Source organism: Ambystoma mexicanum, chromosome 3p, assembly GCF_040938575.1.
Source record: "Ambystoma mexicanum isolate Mex_15411 chromosome 3p, UKY_AmexF1_1, whole genome shotgun sequence".
Taxonomy (NCBI): domain Eukaryota; kingdom Metazoa; phylum Chordata; class Amphibia; order Caudata; family Ambystomatidae; genus Ambystoma; species Ambystoma mexicanum.
Genome location: NC_090925.1, coordinates 771,649,779 through 771,668,871, shown reverse-complemented (window position 1 = coordinate 771,668,871; position 19,093 = coordinate 771,649,779). Strand labels below are relative to the sequence as shown.

At 47.0% G+C, this 19,093-nt stretch overlaps 1 protein-coding gene across 1 annotated transcript in view; it reads right to left on the bottom strand.

The window, feature by feature from the left end:
- Positions 1-17,089, bottom strand: part of LOC138580849 (up-regulator of cell proliferation-like) — a 267,762-nt gene extending 250,673 nt beyond the window's left edge. The window contains exons 1-3 of the mRNA XM_069651721.1: positions 17,010-17,089; positions 16,594-16,679; positions 16,071-16,269 (exon numbers count right to left, since the gene is read on the bottom strand). The gene's annotated coding sequence lies outside the window, so the exon portion shown is untranslated. The remainder of the gene's footprint in view (positions 1-16,070; positions 16,270-16,593; positions 16,680-17,009) is intronic.
- Positions 17,090-19,093: the final 2,004 nt, after the last annotated feature.

Below are 19,093 nucleotides of genomic sequence, written 5' to 3'. Positions count from 1 at the left end.
CTTTATTCCTCTATGTTTTGTGTCAAACACCTGTCGCCAGTCTGTGGCCTTGTCGCATCCATTAATTCATAAAAGTTCACCTTTGTGGGGTTTTATTCCTATTCTACCTTCTGTGGCACTCTTTCACACTTATGCCCTTTTCCCGTAGTTTATTTTAACATGGGCACTTTAATTGTTCTTCAAGGTTTGCTTTGTTCATAAAGTTTTTAAAGCACTCAGTATTGAAGATATCTAAGTTAGGGGTTTCATTCAGTTCGGTATTTAATATACTTCTGTTATGTATGATTTCACCTTTTCATTCAGTTCGGTGTTTAAAATGCAATTGTGAGGCTTAATTTGAAGTTTCCATTCAGTTCTGTAATTACAATGCATTTGTTATGCTCAATTGTAAATGTTCATGCAGTTCGGTATTTATAATGCACTCATTATATGTAGTTTCAAGTTTCTGCTCGGTTCGGTATTCAATATGCATATATTGTATTTGTTTCAAAGACCGTTAACAATTCCGTTCTGTTCGGAGCGCCCCAGTGCCCAAGTGTTCCCTCTAACAATCACCGGCTGATGGCAGCTCCCTCCGAGAGCCCTTGCAGCTCTTCTCTAGATGTGAGGCAAGCCCTGCCCGCCTGCCGGACAGTCTTCCCTGCACTCAGAGGCTTCTCTCCCGATGCGGACAGTGTTCTCTCTCTCCAGGCTTCTCCCACAGCCCCTGCTGCTCGCACTCTGCATTGAAGGCTCTCACACCTGTACCACGACACGGACCACTTGCCTTGGGCCACACAAGTTCTTCAGGGTCTCTGCCGGCGACCTGGCTCCTGCGCTGGTCCCACCAGTGCTGCCTCCATACATAAGGGTTCTTCTGCTGGTCTCTCTCACGCAGCTTCCCTGTTGTGCTTCTCTGACCCTCATTTTAACTGACCAATTAACAGATTGCAGGTGTAAGTCTTTAATTAGGTTTGCCTGACCATGATTAAAGGGATATGCCTGACTCTCTGCAGGCATCTTTTTCGTCCCAGTACCAGAGTGGTAAAAGGAAGGTATAGTGTTTACTACTCAGTCTCCTTTTCCTCGTCCCAGAACATTTAACAGTCAAATGTGTGGAAATGAGGGGAGCAGTCTTGTAGTAGCCCATAAAGGTTGGGGGAGGGTTAGGTAGGTCATTTTTAGCGAAAGGGGGACACCATGTCCCTCCTAAGGGTACCACAATTTTAAACCCTCCCCTTTTCCCCATCCTCCTGCTGCCTCTAGACTGGCAAAATCTTTTATCATTTTCTTTGTCAATGGGATAGGGGTAACAATATCCCATGATTGCATTTGGGATAGGGGTTTCTTTGAGAGAAGGGAGTGTGGAATACTGTGTCTCACCTGAGGACATCTCCTCTCCAATCCCCAAGTATTCTCCACCCAGGTGCTCCACCTTTGCTTCTCTGCCCCCATGGTTGGGATCCAAGAGTGATGGCCTTTGCCTGGCCACCTGAGAAGAGGTTCAAGGGAATTATATGTGAGGAAACCCTCAGGTTTCTCACAGTACCTAATAAAGCTGATACACAGAGCCATCATATGACAGCGGGTCTGCCACTTATATGCTTGTCACAGTCTGTACACAGAGCTATCACATGTCAGCGAGTATGTCAGCTCTGTGCCTGACACATGTTATACACAGAGACATCACATATCAGCGCATCTGTTGGCTATGTGCCAATCACACTTTATACACAGAGCCATCCCAAGCAAGTGAGTCTGTCTACTATCTGCCTATCACAGGTGATACACAGAGTGATCACAGGTCAGTGACAATGTGTGCTGTGTGCCTATCACGGGAGATACACAGAGCCCTCACATGTCAATGAAAATGCCGGCTCTCTGCCTGTCACATTTTCTACAAAGAGCCATCATATGCGAGTGAGTCTGTCAGTTATGTGCCTATCACACATTATACACCAAGCCATCTCATGTCAGCAAGTCTGTCTGCTCCATGCCTATCACAGGTGATACACAACGCCCTCACATTTTAGCTACTCTGTCACCAGTGGGCTTATCACGTGTGATGGACAGACTCCTCATACGTCAGTGAGACTGTCTGCTGTGCCCCTTTCACATGCGAAACGCAGAACTGTCAGGTCAGTGAGTCTGTGCCTATAGTGGATGACACACACAGCTATTACATTAGATGAATCTGCTGTGTACTTATCACACACAAAGCCATCGGCAAGTCTGTCTGCTGTGCTCTTCGCATGTTATGCACAGATCTATCACATGGCATTGAGCATGTCTGCTGTGTGCAGACAGGCCAATACCATACCCCATACCTCCAACAGGTCCTCCTTGGGCACCTGGGAGTCAATATGATCAGAACCTAACAAGGAGTATACATGTGTCTGTAGGGCTCTGTAAGGAAGGCATGGTATCAACAGTAAGAAAGACACAAGTGATCACAGTTCAAGGTTGTTTATTGAACTTTAATTGGGTTTGAAAAACGCCTATCTAAACTTAAATCTAAAGATCGTAGCAAGCTATGACCATCAAATAATAATGACACAGTCCTAGTCGAGTCTGTCAAAATAAAAGGACCTATACTAATAAACCTATTGCCAATCCTTACCTCTAAATACAAATAGTGTGGGAAACAATGTTATGCAAAAGAAAAGTGTTCAAGAAATAATATGTCAGGATATTCAAACCGTTAGCTTCCCTTCCCCATGTTTTCAGCACGGGACAAGGCGGCACAATCGAGGTTAGCACACTCTCTGTCTTCTCTAGCACAGGGATGCAGTTCAAAACTTCAACATCAGGGCCTTCTGTGCCACAGTCTCTTTGCCATTCAAAGTCTCTTATTTCAGAGGGCCTGATGCAACACGACAAACATTAAAGTTCCTTACTTCTTAGGATTTCACATATACAACTTCTCGGGTGATTTACTGTTCCCCCCGGGTCTTCCTCCGCCACACTCAAACCCACTTTGACACACAATCTTCAATTGGTCTCCCTCTGCAAGCTCTTGACCAAATATTTCACATATACAACTTCTCTACTTCTTCAAAATCGAAGACTTTCGACTGTGCACAGGATTTTGCTTGGCCTGTCGCAGGACCACATCGATTCACAATTACTCGTTCTCTTACTAATATAAAAATGTTCTCACTTTCACTTTCACTTTTGCTACTCTTCAGCGGGATACCTTACAGAGACCTTTGATTGAGCACCCAGGCGGTGCCGGGCCACGCTGTCAAAGGTATTGTATCTTGTTTTTAAAGTTCAGTCACTCATCAGCAATTCAACTTTACTCTTCTTATCACACGTGTTTTAACAATGTTCGTTCCAGCGCTCGCCATACAATGTTGCTGCTTGCAATCTTGGCTTCAACACAGACCAGTCTTGTATCAGTCTCCCCAACTCACTGGTTGTGTTGATTTCACTGATGCTGCTTTGTTCTTGGAGCCAGGGACGGTACCACAGCGGCTGGTGATTCTCTCCGCTTTGGTTATAGACACGGGAGGGCCCCCGGTATCTCCGACACACAATGCAGTATTCTTCAGCCTGGTTTCCTGGTCTTACGCTTTCTATTCTCGAGGTTTCTGGAAAGTAATGGTTCCTTGTCAAACAGCTCAAGGGAACTTCCCTCCTTGAGATCCCCTTCTGTTTTGCCGTCTTTCCTCTCTCGTTCAGCTGCTGTCTCGAAACTGCTGTTTCCTTGTGTGCTTTGCCTCACTCTGAGTATGCTCTCGTGCGCCACCTTTTATCCATGTGCGGAGGCTTAATGGAAGTCAGGTGTGTGTGATGGGCAGCAATCGCCTGATCTTGCCTGACCATTGTATTGGGACACGTCAGGTATACTGCTCGGGTGTTAGTCTGTTTTCTTTCATAACGGGGTGTCCTTGAGAAAGTGTTCGTGTTGTAAAAGGGTGGAGGTAGAGTTCCAAAATATCCTACCTGGTAGGATAGAGTAAAGGTGTTACAGGGAAGGAGATACCACATCTCACCATCCAGTTCGCACAGCAGTATTTATTTTTCCCATGTGAACTTCTGTCTGCCTGCTTGCAAGCTACTTTCATTTTCACACTATCATCGAGGGCTGTGCATTAAAGGGAGTTTTCTTTGGATCTCAACCACTTTTTGGAAAAGAATTTCACCAAGGGCAAGGTTTAACCTTTAGGCGAGAAGCCTGTAAATGAAACTCTGTTAAAAAGGCACACAGGAGTGACATGATATGATATATGTAGCACTGTGCTTAAACTTGCTGTGTGTGGCTAGTAAAGAGCACAAGATATGTGTGTGTTCTGTTACACACGTAGAATGCATTTAAAAATGATGGAAACATGATTCCCGTGAGGACCACAAGTAAGCTATGCAGTCCCCATATTTAAATCCTTCGAATGACGTTGTGGTACAGGTGCGCAACGAAACCTAAATTTCGGGGTGGGCCTAAGTGGTGGTGAGAGGGAAAATAGGCGGAGCAAACTTGGAGGCTCTGCCCTCACTGTTCTAGCCCCCAGTCCCCCATGGTCTGGTGTGGAGACCAACTATCAAATAGTATATTTTAAAGCGCAATATGCAGAGAGGCGATGGAAGTCTTTCTTGAAAGTATCAGCTATAAAGATTTACTGTGTTTGTTCAAGTACATTTTTCTGAACAAACACAGTAAAACTTTAACACCGCCAGTTTCGGGGAAAGGTTTCCCTCACCTCTCTGCCTAACAAAATGCAAGTGCGCACATCCAGGGGTGCACATAGGCTAAAATTTAGGCTGGGGCTAACCCTTTAAATGTTGGGAGAGGTGCTAACTTCAGAGACGTTGGAGGAGTGACAAACATACTTGTGTAGGGTCATCTAGCTTCTTAACTCATTGTAATGAGACTATTCTAGTGCAGCTTCAATGTTACAATCAGTTAACTCTCTCCTTTATATCTGAAAACACCCACTTCTTGCAGACCTTGAAGGTCCTAGAAAGTGTGAAAATGGCAGATGATGTGCAATGAAAGACTCAATATCATAGCATAACATGACATAGCATAGTGTGGGGCAGTACTCTGGAAGGCCCAAGCAACTTCAGTGGCTGGGAGCAACAGGGGAGGAAATGTAATGTTGGTTCTACCACAGTTAGTCCACTATACTAGAATCTCTGGTGCATTGACTTGATGGTGAGACTATGGGCCTCATTACGCGGTAGGTGGTAAGGGATTACCGGTGCCAGTAATCCCTTACCACCCTATTCCGAGGTCCCTTAGCGGGTCCCTTCCTTAACGCCTGGTCTGACCAGGTGTTAAGGACGGGACCCTCTAAGGGACTTCAGAGCTAATAACGGTACCGCAAATTGCGGTACCATTATTAGCTATTTCCCCATTCCCATTGAGCCCTATGGGGAATGGGGAATGGGGAATGGTTCTCAGAATGGGGACTTACCGGGTCCTCCAAGGTTGGAATGACCCTTTAAGTACCCATTCTGAGAACCCGGACCCGGTATGCGGTAAGGGGGTAGCCATGGTGCTAAGCTACCTCCTACCGCGTAATGAGGCCATATGTCTGCCTGTCAAATCAAGTTATACGAGACTAGCGGAGGGCCAGTGCAGCAATAATGCAAGTCTATATGGCAGTATTGGAGCTACTAGCAGAGGAGCACCAGGGTACGATAATTTGTCCCTACACTTATTAGACCTATCCTATTGTAAGGGTGTAAACGTAATCACTTGTGATCACTCCAATTTTTACAGTTGAAGTCAGTGGGCCTCATTACGAGTGTGCCGGTCCGGTAACAACAAGGCTGCTAAGCCTACCAGCACAGTTGTTATCAGACCGGCACACTACGAGTCTGCAGGTTGGTGCCGTTCTGCCCGCCATGATCATGGCGGGCAGAACTGCACCCCCCCGCAGACTTTCACGGAAGCACTGGCGTTGCTAATGGTGCCAATGCTTCCGTTATCCACATTGAGTCTCAAATGGGAATGGGGATTTACCATTTACCGGCACCTGACTTCGTGGAACACTGGGGTCGTAATCTCCCGGTGTTTCCGGCAAGCCAGGTGCTGGTAAATATTGCAAGTTTGGCAGCAACCCATCGGTAGCACTGGCAGGGTTACCGCCAGACTTGTAATGAGGCCCAGTGTGAGATTACATGATTTGCCCAGGATCACACACTTACGCTAAACAGCGAAGCAGGGATTTTAACCCACTCTGCAATTTGGGCACGGCCACTTTCTTCCACGCTTTACTTGGAACAAATATTTAAGTTTTGGGTGTCAAAACCTACAATAATACTGTCCTATAGAGTTTAATTGCAAAATCGACAAATTGCATAGTGAAGCATCAGGACAACATGTAAATACTTATAGCAGAAGCATGTTGGGCCACAATAATATCAGTGTACCTTTATTTTCCACATCCTGAATGGAAAACTATAAGATGCAAAAGGCACAATATCTATGTACCCACTTTATTTTTAGCGCTTTAAGACACACAATAAAAGAGGCGTAAAAAACTCACTTAGGTTTGGAGATTTGTCACAAACCTCCAGGGTGTTGTTATCATACATGCCAACCCTCCCGATTTAGGCAGGAGACTCCCAATTTTTTATTGACAAATCAGGCTATTTTTTAATGTCTCCCGCCCTAAAAAAATGATAACCCCAATGCAATCCTGTGGGAAAAATACATTTTCCTGATTGCTGCGGTAGAAATCTCCCTCTTAGGGGCTCCCACATGTTGGCATGTCTGGTTGATATGTATGGTTTTAAGAACATTCAACTAAGGACATGAAAGCACACTTTACATTTTAGGATACCAAGCTATTAAACATTATGGGTGTGAACACATTTTTAAAGGGTGCTTTATTGTGTTGCTCGCTTTAACTGTCACAGATTTGCAGGGTGACTGGTGGTCTTTCCGTTGGAAATTCACCATCATGCATAAGATAGGCTATGCTGCCGATGACAAAAGAAACGTGTTGTCGGGTTTATTACGCAGCCTGTGTGTCTCGGGGCTGTGACACTGGGAAGTGGGTAGTGCTTGATGAGCCGAGCAGATAGTAGATTTGCCTTGGAAGAAACAAAATTCGTCCAGAGTCCAGAAGCATGTTCCTGGTCCTTTGAACTGTTAGCAGCTAACATTTCATTCTGCATCCCCCACAGATGACAGGAGTGGGCAAGGGCGGAGCTACAAAGGCATCACTGGCCAATCCCAGGAACTGAGCTGTTGGAGGGCGGGCTATGCCGCTGTATTTTCAAATTTTTATGTGGTTTCTATGGCTGTAGCCATCTCTGGGTGGGCGGGGTATCCAAGTGAGCGTGGCTACGAAGATTGCAGCCATGGGGATGCAGGATACCATACAACAACCACCTGGAGAAGGCAACGGCAGACAGCGCGTGGAACACCAGCAGGGGTGCAGGTCTGGTCCCAGGGAAGTGGGCTGGAACCCACGGAGAAGGAACATGTGGCCCCTGTCCCGTGGGAAACTCGCCGCCACTCCTGGATAGGAAGCGTGGGGCATTGGTGCCTGAGCTCCAAGAGGAGGTGTGGAGACCCCCTGAAGAGTTGGTGCATGTCCTTTTCAGGTTCGGGGATGGAATTCCAGCGGAAGGCACGTGGACCCCCCTAGACATGCCAAATGGAACCCATGGGGAACGGGTGTAGAAACCCCAGAGGGAGGTGCGTGGTACCCTTTGAGAAGGTGAATGGTATCCCCCAGGCTGACTAGTGGCTCCCCTAGATTGGAAGGTGTGAACCCTCTTTAAAGGACCCCGAGTATCACCCCGTCCCATTGGTAAAGCAGGCATTAGAACCCAAGTATACAGATTAAAAACGGCTGAATTAAAATGTTTTATATATACACGTCTCTTGTTTGGATAACAGTCTTATGCAAGGGGGCGAGGCCCTGAAGCTGGCCAACTGCCCGAAGATGCAATCTCACATAGGATGCAAGCTGGCAGATAACACCCGCACTGTTACCCAGAGGTGGGGTGAGTGCTGGTCTGTAGTTCCTGCTGCCCTGGCCTCACAGTACCTGCTCCCGCAGCCTTCCTCCTTAGACTCTCGGCCCCCGCCTTCTCGTTGATGACCTCCAGGACATGCAGGGCGATGTGCAGCCCATAGTCCTGCCGGTAATAGCTGACTATGTAGTCAGCAATGCCCATGGGGTCCGCCTCCTCCAGCTTGCCCCAGGGGATCCTGTCGTAGCCCGGCTCCGGCTCCACCTCGTTCAGCTGCCACTTAAACTTCTTCAGGCTTTCCTTTCCCAGGTCCTCCAGGGCTTCCAGGATGAGGACCTTCAGGCTCTTGGCCATGTCTCACATCACGCAGGCGTTCGGCAGCCTGAGGAGAGACAAGGAAAGGGAGGCAGCGCATTGTCGGGCGACCCAACCCAATACTGATAACAGACACTAGGGGTGGACTTGGACCTGAAGGGAGGAGGCAGCGGCCGCCAGCGGGGACTGGAGACGACGCTCGGGTGGCAGGCGAGGCACTGCCCGAGGCAAGCTGCGTATCCCGCTCTTCAGCGAGAAGTGAGCAGGGACCGTGCACGCGCGGGAGCACCCCCAAACTCTGAGCCACCGCCACCGCTCCTACAGTCGGCTTCCTCCAGCCTCTGCAGATAGTTGCCACTATCAGAGCAAACGGGGTACCCGAGGGGGCCAGCAACGGTTTGCTGGGGAGCTTTCGAGTCTGTGGAGCCCTGTCTAGTAGAATAAGACGGCCAAGCCTTAAGGGTGTGAGTGACATCCGCCCTGACGAGAGGGACTCATCTGACCAGGGTCTCCTGCGCCACCTGTGAGGTGTTCAGTCAGTGCCCAACCAGTGGACCTCCTATAGCTCTGTATTATGTACTTTTACTGTTCCCATTTTAAACGCAGACCACAAATGCCGACACTCATGTGATGCCAATATGTCCTGGTGTTGCCAATGACTCGGCTGCATGTGCTAAATTGAAGATAGTGTTAACGTAACTGATACACCGTCAGCGGGCCCAGCTGCAATACACTGCAGCATACAAACAAAAACTACCCATTTCGTGGTGCCTGTGCTGAAAGCGTGTACTTCTGGCGCAGGCCATGCCTCTGCTCTGTTCTTGGTGCGATGGAACTAAAGTAAGCGTGCACCACTGCCCCCCACGCGGTGTCTGTTCCCTGTGGGTTGCACGCTTGAAATAGAGCTGAGTTGGGGTGCTGACTTTGGATGCACCATACTGCAGGGAAGTGTTAGGGAATCTTGCAGTCCCCTTCCTCTTATGTTATATGCTTTTGTAAGCGTTTGCTGAGGGCATCATGGCGCTGGGGAAACCAGGTTGGGGCTACCTAAAATAGATGAGTTTTCAAAAGATGACTGTGACAATCAACTTCCGGGGCACCAGTGGTCCAGGGATGAATATCGGTTTCTAAACCATCAATCAGCCCCACACCTCTAGTGCACCAGAAGGGATCCGAACAGATTGGAAACACATGTACATTACCAGGGTAGTTTCTAGTCCATTTGGTGCCCAGGGCAAAACACTAAATTGTGCCACCCTATGCCGCGTGCTTGGCATGAGCGCCACTTCCAAACTACACCCTGCGGTTAAGTAACTCCTACCCAGCGTCAATAAATCACTGTTATACAAATGAAACAGGTTTTATTACATTGTGATTCAAGAACTTTGCAGTAATTCCTAAGACAAAGCAGAGTACACAAACAGTGCATACTAGTCTATGTTAAGGGCACTCTCCTTGACTTTGCTGCTGTGAAAGCATTTATTGCTGCTGCATAATCCATGTGTTCAACTTGTTCACTCTCAATTGAAAGTATTGCAAGGGCTGATAGTCTTTATTGGTCATTGTGTAACGCAAGTAAGTCTTTATCAGTTTCAATTTAGTGAAGGCAGTAGTTTTGACCATTGTTGCTGAATAAATGGTCTTTAAATTGCACAATTTGCATTACATTTTATCAAAAAACTCCCCTTTGGGTACTAGTTTAAAGAGTGCTGCATTCGGGTACTATTCGAACAGTCTGTCGCCCGCTTTGATCCATTCAATTACTTTAAAACATTAAATCCCAACCATGCTTCCTCCTACTCATATCTCCGCCCGCCATTACCTCAGTGCTTACGTAGAGCGATGCAATAAAAGCCTTAACCTAATGGTACTTGCTCGATCAACATTGGAAAGCTGAAAGACGGAGTCGACCCATCGATTCTGAACATGCCACTGTCACCTACAAACACAGCCCTGCATTAAAGCGCTGGTTTATACACCAACTTCGATATTGTACAATGGCCGGATAAACACAAAAAGGTATTACAAGTTAATATGGATAATCAACCAAAACCCACACATGGAAAACACGGAAGGGTAATGATTATTTGACTGAGGATATCATGCATTTGCCCATTCCTCTAAGTGAACAAAGTGGGGTTTGTTTTTCTACCTCGAGTTACAAGGCTGCAAGGAACACAAAGACAGCACATTTTAAAAATACAATAAACATTAATATATGGAGGGAAATTAACAGAACCAAATCCAAGCAACGCAACAGTACCTTTTCCAGGATCGCCCCTGCCCTCCGATCCGTCCACTGAACTCATGCACTGTTGGAATTTATTATATTAATTAGGCTTTGATTTCGACAGGGGGCTCTGACATCTTTCAACAGGTGCAGGGCACCATGTAGAAAAGAGGGTAGATGTACAGCCCTTCCCATTATCAGCATAGAGGCCTGCAACTTATATCAAGACCAAGTACATGGTCTTTTGGCTCTAATGATGTTGAAAATCTTCTTCCTATATTTCAATTTCTATACGATATGTTATGATATCATATTGTATTTATATCGCGCTCATACACAAGTGTTTCAGAGCGCGACCAGGCAAAGGGAGGGGAGCGCAAAAACAATGGTCTTACTAGGCCTAGTGACATTAAGAACACGCAAGTGCATGGTTAAGGGAAAAGGGGGAAAGTTCATGGGGTGGGGAGAGGTGGTAAGTGCAGAAGAGAGAACAGAATAAATAAGTAAAATAAATAAATACATATAGGTGGTAGTGCAGCCAGCAAGTGGCAAGTGCTGAGTTAAGCAGATAGGGTATATCTGATAAGTGCAGAAAAGAAGTGGGTTGGAGACAATGAAGGAGGGTGGCAGGGTGAGCAGGTACCTGTGCCCGAAGGACAGGGGGTGGCCAGGTGCACAGTGGCGGGGAGAAAGCAGATCAGCAGGGGAGAAGAGGGGCAAAGGCAGAAGCGAAGAGGAAGGTCTTGAGGTGTTTCCAGAAGCGGAGATGGTTCTCCTCAAGTTTCAAGGTGGCAGGGAGGCTGTTCCAAAGGGAGGCCCCAGTCGAAGACGGAGATCTACCCCCAGCTCGGTTGAGCATTCATTTTGCATGGGAAATAACCATAACAGCGGTACAAGAAAACATTTGTGAAAGTGCAAATGCTGTTTGCACATGCAGAAATAGGTGTACATATGTATGTTCCAATACACAGTGTTCTCAAATGATCACAAAGTATACTAAAATTGCCTGAAAAGTAACGTATCATTAATATTGATGACCAGAAATGACACCCATTAGCACACAGTAATGTGATTTTTACATCCATGGGTTTATTTTCATTTATTTGATTAGCGGTTTTATAAAGTGCCACATTGCAACGTGCAGCTTCAGTGTACAAATGGTTGAAGATAGGTAGACCGTGCATATGGTATCTAGGGAACGATTTCAGGGTAAAGTACATTTCCAAAGTGCATAAACTGTGCATACATGGATGACCGACCAGTGGGGCACAATATTAGGGACTGCCTTTCACCTGGGGTAGCCTAGAAAGTTGTGATTTGGCAAACCAAGTGTTTGAAAAAAGGCATCAATTATGTATTTATTGACACATTTAAGAGTTTGGAGTAAAAAAAAAGGTTGCCATGGGAAAGACCTTTTGTTAGGGAAGTTGATAAAAGGTATTACGGCTGACCCAACTTTTACAATTGTTAGGGATGCCATTTGCTCCACGAGCACAGCGTGAGCGGGCACACGCATATTAGGAACGGACTACACCGAGGACGACAAAAGTTTACAAGTTATATGCAGCAGGTACCTTGTTGAATCCTTTGTTCCTTTTGCTGTATGACTCATCGGCTGGCTTCTAAAAGTGGGCCTGGCTTCAGTTCTGGGCAATGCCGCATGTAACGGCGAGGCCGGGTAACCAGTGCCCCATGGCTGCCTAGGCAGGGGAGAGGGGGAGCGCAGCCCAACAAATGGGCCAGCACTCCCCCTCTCCCCCACCAAACTACAAAGGCGAGCACAGTCGCCGAACCAAGAACACAGAGGGAGGGGCAGGGTGTTAGTTAACACCCTGCTGCCCTGCCCCACAAGGAGGAAAAACAGTAGGGCCCCCCCAAAAGGCAGGAAGCAGACGGGGAGCTAGGCCAAGGCACCATAAGGTGCAATTAGCTGTCAGCAGATGCTGGCCAGGGGGCTGACACCACAGCCCCCACCACACAGAATGACCCAGGGGACTTCCCCTCTATAAGGGCTGCCGCAGCCAAGAACAAATCAGTTTGTGGACCCTGCACGGGGACCCAAACCAAAGAGTACTCTGTGCACTCAGAGTCTCTTCTTTTTCCCAGAACCCTCCCACCCTAAGAAAGAAAAAGGATAAGAAGAAGGATAAAGAAGACAGGTCACTGTACGGTGACCACACACAATGTCGTGGGACAAGAATGGCGGCTTGACCCAGAGAGGGGAACCTCGGGACCTAATGCCCAAAAGTACTGCATATTATGGTTACTGTAATTATGATTATGTTTTGTTATGACCATAACTGTGCAATAAAATCCCACGGCCTTTTATTGCCAACACCCACCCAATGTCTTGCGTACTGCCTGGGGGGGCAGGAACAAGCATGGGGCGCAGTGCCACCTTGGTCATGTTACCACCCTGACGGCATGTGGGTCCACTGGTTATGCTGCTGCTGGAGGGCTCACTGCTGGCTTCCAAAAGCCGCCATGAACACCAGGCACCCTTCTATGCCCCCAAGGAGTGGCGCGAAAGCGGCGAGTATGGTGACGGGGGCACGCACGTACGTGAGTAAATCAGCGCCAGCACCTGCTGCCTGTACTCTACTCGAGCAATCGTGCACAGCCCAGGGCAATGGTGCCCGCCCCAAGGTCAATGCGCCCCCCTATAGGGCAATTCGAGCCCTCCTCAGGGTGGACAATTTGCGCCCTGGGCAGTCGCCCGCTTCGCTCAGTCCAAGAAACAGGCATGCCTGTAGGTCGGCACTCGGAGTGCACAATCAGTTCACCAAGCAGCAGGGGTCACACTGCATCCCACACTTCCCTGGGGGTGACAGTCTTGCACCTGATGTAATGAACCAGGCGGGGCATAGAAGGGCTCCAAGGACTTCAGGGCTGCCTCACCCAGGAGCTTTCTCCAGCACTCGCCCCCAGGACCGACCGACCCTCTGCGGCACAACAGGTGTCAAACACAACTCTCGTTGCACCAGCGCTCCGCCGATGACGCCTCCCTCACTTTCTGCCACAATGTGCAGTCCTCCTCATCCGAGCCTCCCGGCTCAAGTCGCACCCTCTGGTCACCAGCGCAGGAGCCTGCATCCAGGAAGGACTCGAGGCTCGGCCAGAGCAGACACCACGGCAGCGGGAACAGCAGGGTCAAACAGACTGATCGACAGGCGCCGCACTCTCCCCCATCATCAGGCCTTTTCCCACAATGTATGCCACTATGAAAACATTTTCATGCTGGCGGTGTTAACACATTTCTATGCTGGCTGCATCAATATATGCTAGTATTCACATTTAAGAACATACTCATGTTTTGTTTGCATATACATGTCAGGGGGTAGAATGGGGACCACTCTCAAACTGGGGCAGGAAGCTCACCAGAAAAAAGGCCAAGCCAGCCCCCGTTGCCCTCCATGTGCTACAACTGTCTCTACTGGGACTTATCTTTATCTCCCGGTACCTCCCAGTACAATGTGTACATTTTCTGGCCATGGTTCTTTCTTTTCTATTGCAGAACTACATCTCCCACAATGCACCACGGAGCAGCCAATAAAACCCTGACCAGGACCAAACAAACAGAAAACCGGAACTGCAGCAATTGGTACAGATTGTGATTGTGAACCAGCACTAAAACCCAACAGCATCTAGCACCTCAGAAAAACACAAAATTCACCACAACAGCAGAACAACGAACCTCCAGACCCACAGCACGCCACAGAAACAGCATAAAAACCTTCAAAGAGCGCCAGCTAAACCGTTCTATAAAGGGGGCGGGGCTCAGAGGCAAGTGGGACCTGAAGCTCATGTAGTTGGCCCACTGCAGTGACATTGACATCTATAAATGCCCACACAACGCTGCTGAGTGGGCATGTCCAGATTTTGGGCAGGCCTTGTCCACTCAGGCCTTACCCTGTCTACGCCTCTGCTCAGGGTTTTTTTAAAGGCTCTCCCCTGTGTTGCACACATGCTAGGGAAAATACATGCACCGATTGGTACAGAGAACCAGGTGAGCACTGCAGCCAATAGAAGGGGTCGAAGGAGTAGGGGGGGACACAGAACCTCCAGCTCTACTGTATAAAAGGCGACAGAAGGAGAGACAGAGTGTGGGTTGTTCAGGTGAGGTAACTGTAGGAGAGAAGGTGGACCGAGAGACCAGGTGGAGGACAGATGGGGTGGTATGTTGGAGAGTTGGTGGAAGAGCTTAATACAAGAGAGGTATTTGCTAGAAAGATTAGTACCAGTTGTGTGTAGTGTAGTGTAGAAACGGGGGAGGGGGCTTTGTAGGGAGAGAAGAAAAGGTAGAGGTATAGTGGGAGGTAGAAGTAAGGGATTGAGGATATAAGCTAGAGTGAGAGAGAGGGAGTGGTAGGAGAGAGTGAGACTAGTAGAGGCAGATGTAGGAGTCGGGTACGAGGAGAAGCGTATAGGATATAAAGGGGCAGGGGTGAAAATAGTAAGAGTGAGTGTAGTAGAAGTGTGAGCAGGGCCATATCACTCAGTTCAGGGAAAAGAGTAGTAGTGCGGATGAAGGGTAGTAGTAGTAGTGCGAGGAGGGAATAGTAATGCAGCGGAGGGGCATAGTAGTAACAAAGAGTGGGTAGGAGGGAGTAGTAAGATCAGAGAGAAGGTACTACATCGGAGGATAGAGGGATGTGGTAGAATAGGCGAAAGACACCAGAGAAACAGAAGAGAGAAATGTAATAAGAAGATGGGTGTAGTTGGACAGAGGAGGATAGGGGCAGGAGGCAAGTTGTAAGGAGATAGTGTGGCTAGAATATCTGAGAGCACATCCATACATCATCCTATAGTACTAACATCATTGACAGTGTAGGACTGGAGACTAACCTGGGCCATGGACAATTGGGTTAGGGAGGCGGGTACAAAAGGTACCCTTTCCAAGGCCTTTTCCAGCCAGTGCCATTTATTGAACCATTGTCTGCTTCTATCCTGTCTATCTATATGAAACTGGCTACCCCTCCCTTATTCTTTAGGCACATAAACGAGCCCACCTTGTTGTACAAACAGCTCGAAAGAGACCACCTGTGACATAAACTTGAGTGAGTTTTTATTTAATTCTGAAACACGTTTCCAACATACACAATCTATTTAAAACTGCTGGAGTCAGCACAAAACTAAACACCATTCAAAGAAATTCTAAAATAATGAGTCACTTCAACAGATAGGATGTGACTGGGGATCAGTATACAGTTATTATGCACACTTGCACAAAAACACAATGCAGTGAAAAGTATTTGCACATTGATGAGATAACCAATAGTCTGTACTACAGTGTGATTTAAGCCTATAATTATGTTTGACAGTTCTGCAATGATTATTGCACGTCTGAATCAAATCACTGCTTCATTGTGTATTAATCATTGTTGGGAAAAGCAAACAGAGAGTTTGAATGATATCAGTGACAGAGTGATGTCATGTGTGGAATGTTGGATGAGTTGGAATGTTGTCTTGTGTGAGTGTTCCACCCGAGGCAGTTGGGAACCATGTAGCCTGGGTGGTGCGAGCCAGTGGGCTTCCTCCCTGTTCCTACACTTGTCCTGTCATCTCATGTACTTAATTGATATAACTAATAATGTATTAAGTACTACCTTACCTCAGCTTCCTGAAGAAGTTCTTATCATAACACCGGGGTATTGGGTTTTTTCTTGTAAGTCGACACATGTTTCGGCTCTTTAACCGCGATGCACTTGAACCCACATGCTCACGTATTGGATTATTAGAGCCATCTTCAGGACATACAAGTTATTCTATTACAGGATGAGTCCGTTGAAAGGCCCCACAACTCACGCTTCCTAAAATACAAAAAGATTAAGTCAGTTTCAACTCACATATATGCGTCTCTCACCTATATAGCAATCATAATTGTAAGATGGTCTTGTAAGTTAAAAGAACAAAGTACAAAAGGTGTGCTACCTTTAAATTAAGGCAGGTGACATAGGAATTAAGAGGCGATTCTTTTTACCCACGAGGGGTCTTGCGTCAAAAACGATCTCTTCAAAAGGGACTGCCTGTGTACCCTCTGTAAGACATCGTAAAATATTGTCTCTAATTATAGTTTGCTTATGTGTTCTTATTTATGCTTTAACTTGTTAGATATAATTTCACTAGTTACTGACCCCTTGGAAATCTGTACTTTAGTTTTCTTTCCCACTTGGGTCAAGGTAGATTCTTCCTGTTGTAAAGTCTTCAGACACAGGCCGGTCTTTGAGGAACAAAAAACGGGAGCCGTGAGAATTGTGCAACCGCATTTTTTATTTTTAACAAGTTATTATCACAGTTTTTCCATATCAGGGCCGGCAATCACTGTTAGTGCCTGCAGCGCCCTTTGCAGGTTTACAATGTAATGGGTTATAATGCCTAAAGCTAAGGACAAGTCATAGTATGCATGGCTGATCAAGTCTAGTTACTATCGGAGCCCTACACATGGGTATACCAATGTGTGAGCTTAGTCGCACTTGTAACCATAATGGTCCACTCCTGTTGTGCATGGTGCACAACGGCACCCGTTGTTCATGTTTTTATGGAGCCCTACCTTGCTCAGAAAGGCCCTCGAGGGAAAAACGCTGCAGCGTACACCTGGCGAGTCTCCTTCACTTGCGCCATGGGCTCCTGTCTGCACGGATCATTATTTTCTTTGTTTACATAGCTGACAAGCTTTGTTATCAGAGCGAGGCTTGGAACACGGATTGGTTGCCATTTTGGATTTTGTTAATACAGTGTAATAGTAGCGCTCTGTGTTACCTGCACAATACAGATTTTCAACACATTCGTTATAGAAAGTCATGATTCTATTAAAGACTCGGAGGGGAAAGATTATGCTCAGTTCTACTCTTTACTTCTCGAGCAGCTATCAAATAAACATGAATGAGCATCAAACTAACATATCCCAATAAAGCATGAGTACATTTGTAGTTTGTACTTCATAGGTTTGTTTGACCACGTGATCTTTCCAGTCCAATCACGTTCCACAGTCTCTCATAAACACTCCCAGCTTCCTAAATACATACAAAACATCAAAGAAAGGACTCTTTCTGGACAGGTGGGTAATCACATATCCTAACAAGCTTTGACATGTTAGTATCATCACAATACATTGATAAACATCTTGTTATCATTCATACCATTTTCTAGCGATTGAATGGGTGGAATAATCTTTAATAGAATCATGACTTTCTGTAACAAATGTATGGAAAATCTGTATTCTATGTCAAGACACGGAGGCTCTGATTATGCTCATTTAAAGCTTATCACCAACAACGCTATCTGATCTACTGGTCTCAAATAAAAATTCTTAAAAGTCGTTTCATTTGAACAGTTTGCCGCCTTCAAAATATCCTTTAGGCATGCTCTTAGTTTGAAGGCTGTAGATGCCATGGCTCCTCTAGTCGAATGAGCTCCGAACTGCCCCACGTCAATGCTCGCTTGTCCCATGCACCATTTCACCCATCTTGCTAATGTGGCCGACGCCACAGCCTTAAACGGCTCCTTTACCGCTATTAGCAGTTGAGACTCTCCTGCGGCCCTCACTTGTTCTGCCATGACTTCATAAGCCTTAAGGCACCTAATCGAACACACTTTGGGTCTTTCTGGGAAAGCCAAATACTCCACGGTTCTAATCCCCGTCTTTGTCCTTTTTTCTATATAAAATGTAACTCCTGTGGGAAAAAGGACTTCCTGTCCACCTCTAAAGGTCTGACCTCAGACACTCTCTTGCAAGAGATTAAACACAATAATGTAGTCAGTTTCGCCCAGAGTGCTTTCCCGGATAGAATTTCGTTATCCGGCCAGGACTGAAACATTCTCAACACCACGCTCACATACCAGAGGCGTGAATATTTCGGAGTCGGTGGCCTCATGCATCTAACTCCTTTCAGCAATCTACAGATCAAGGGGTGTTCCTCCACCAGTTTTCCCTCAACATATTCATGACCGGCAGATATCGCTGATCTATAACTATTAATTGTTCTATAAGCCTTGGTTTGTGCTGCTTGAGCTGGAAAAAAATTCACTACGTGAATCACATCTGTTCGTATGGGATGTACTTCCCTCTCCATGCACCAATTACTCCATTTGAGCCATGCCACTCTGTAAGCCTTCCCGCTCCCCGGTGCCCAGGATTCTCTGATGAATTCTGGAGCTGTTCCTGAAAGACCTGGCTTGGTCCAGGATCTTCTGAAATCTCCCATGCTTTCAGGTTGTGGTTCCCCGCTGGAACCAGTGGGTGATGTTTTCCAGCCGGTCCCAGCACAATGTCTTGTCTGTGTGGCAGCAGAATTGGAAAGTCATAAGACATTTCCAGTAGGTCTGGGAGCCATGCTTGACCTCTCCAGTCGGGTGTGACTAAAATCACTGTCGCTCCCTGTCTCCTGACCTGCGCCACCGTTCTTGCTATCATGGCAAATGGTGGGAATGCGTATTCCTTCGCTGGTCCCCAAACCTGGAGAAAGGCATCTGTTGCTGCCGCTTCTGGGTCTGGTCTCCTGCTGAAATATCTGGAGATCTTCTTGTTCAGCCTCGAAGCGAACAGGTCCGTATGACACAGGCCTCTCTGACGCATGATCTCCTGGAACACTGACTCCTCCAGCTGCCACGCTGGAGTCTCTCAAGTGTCTCGAG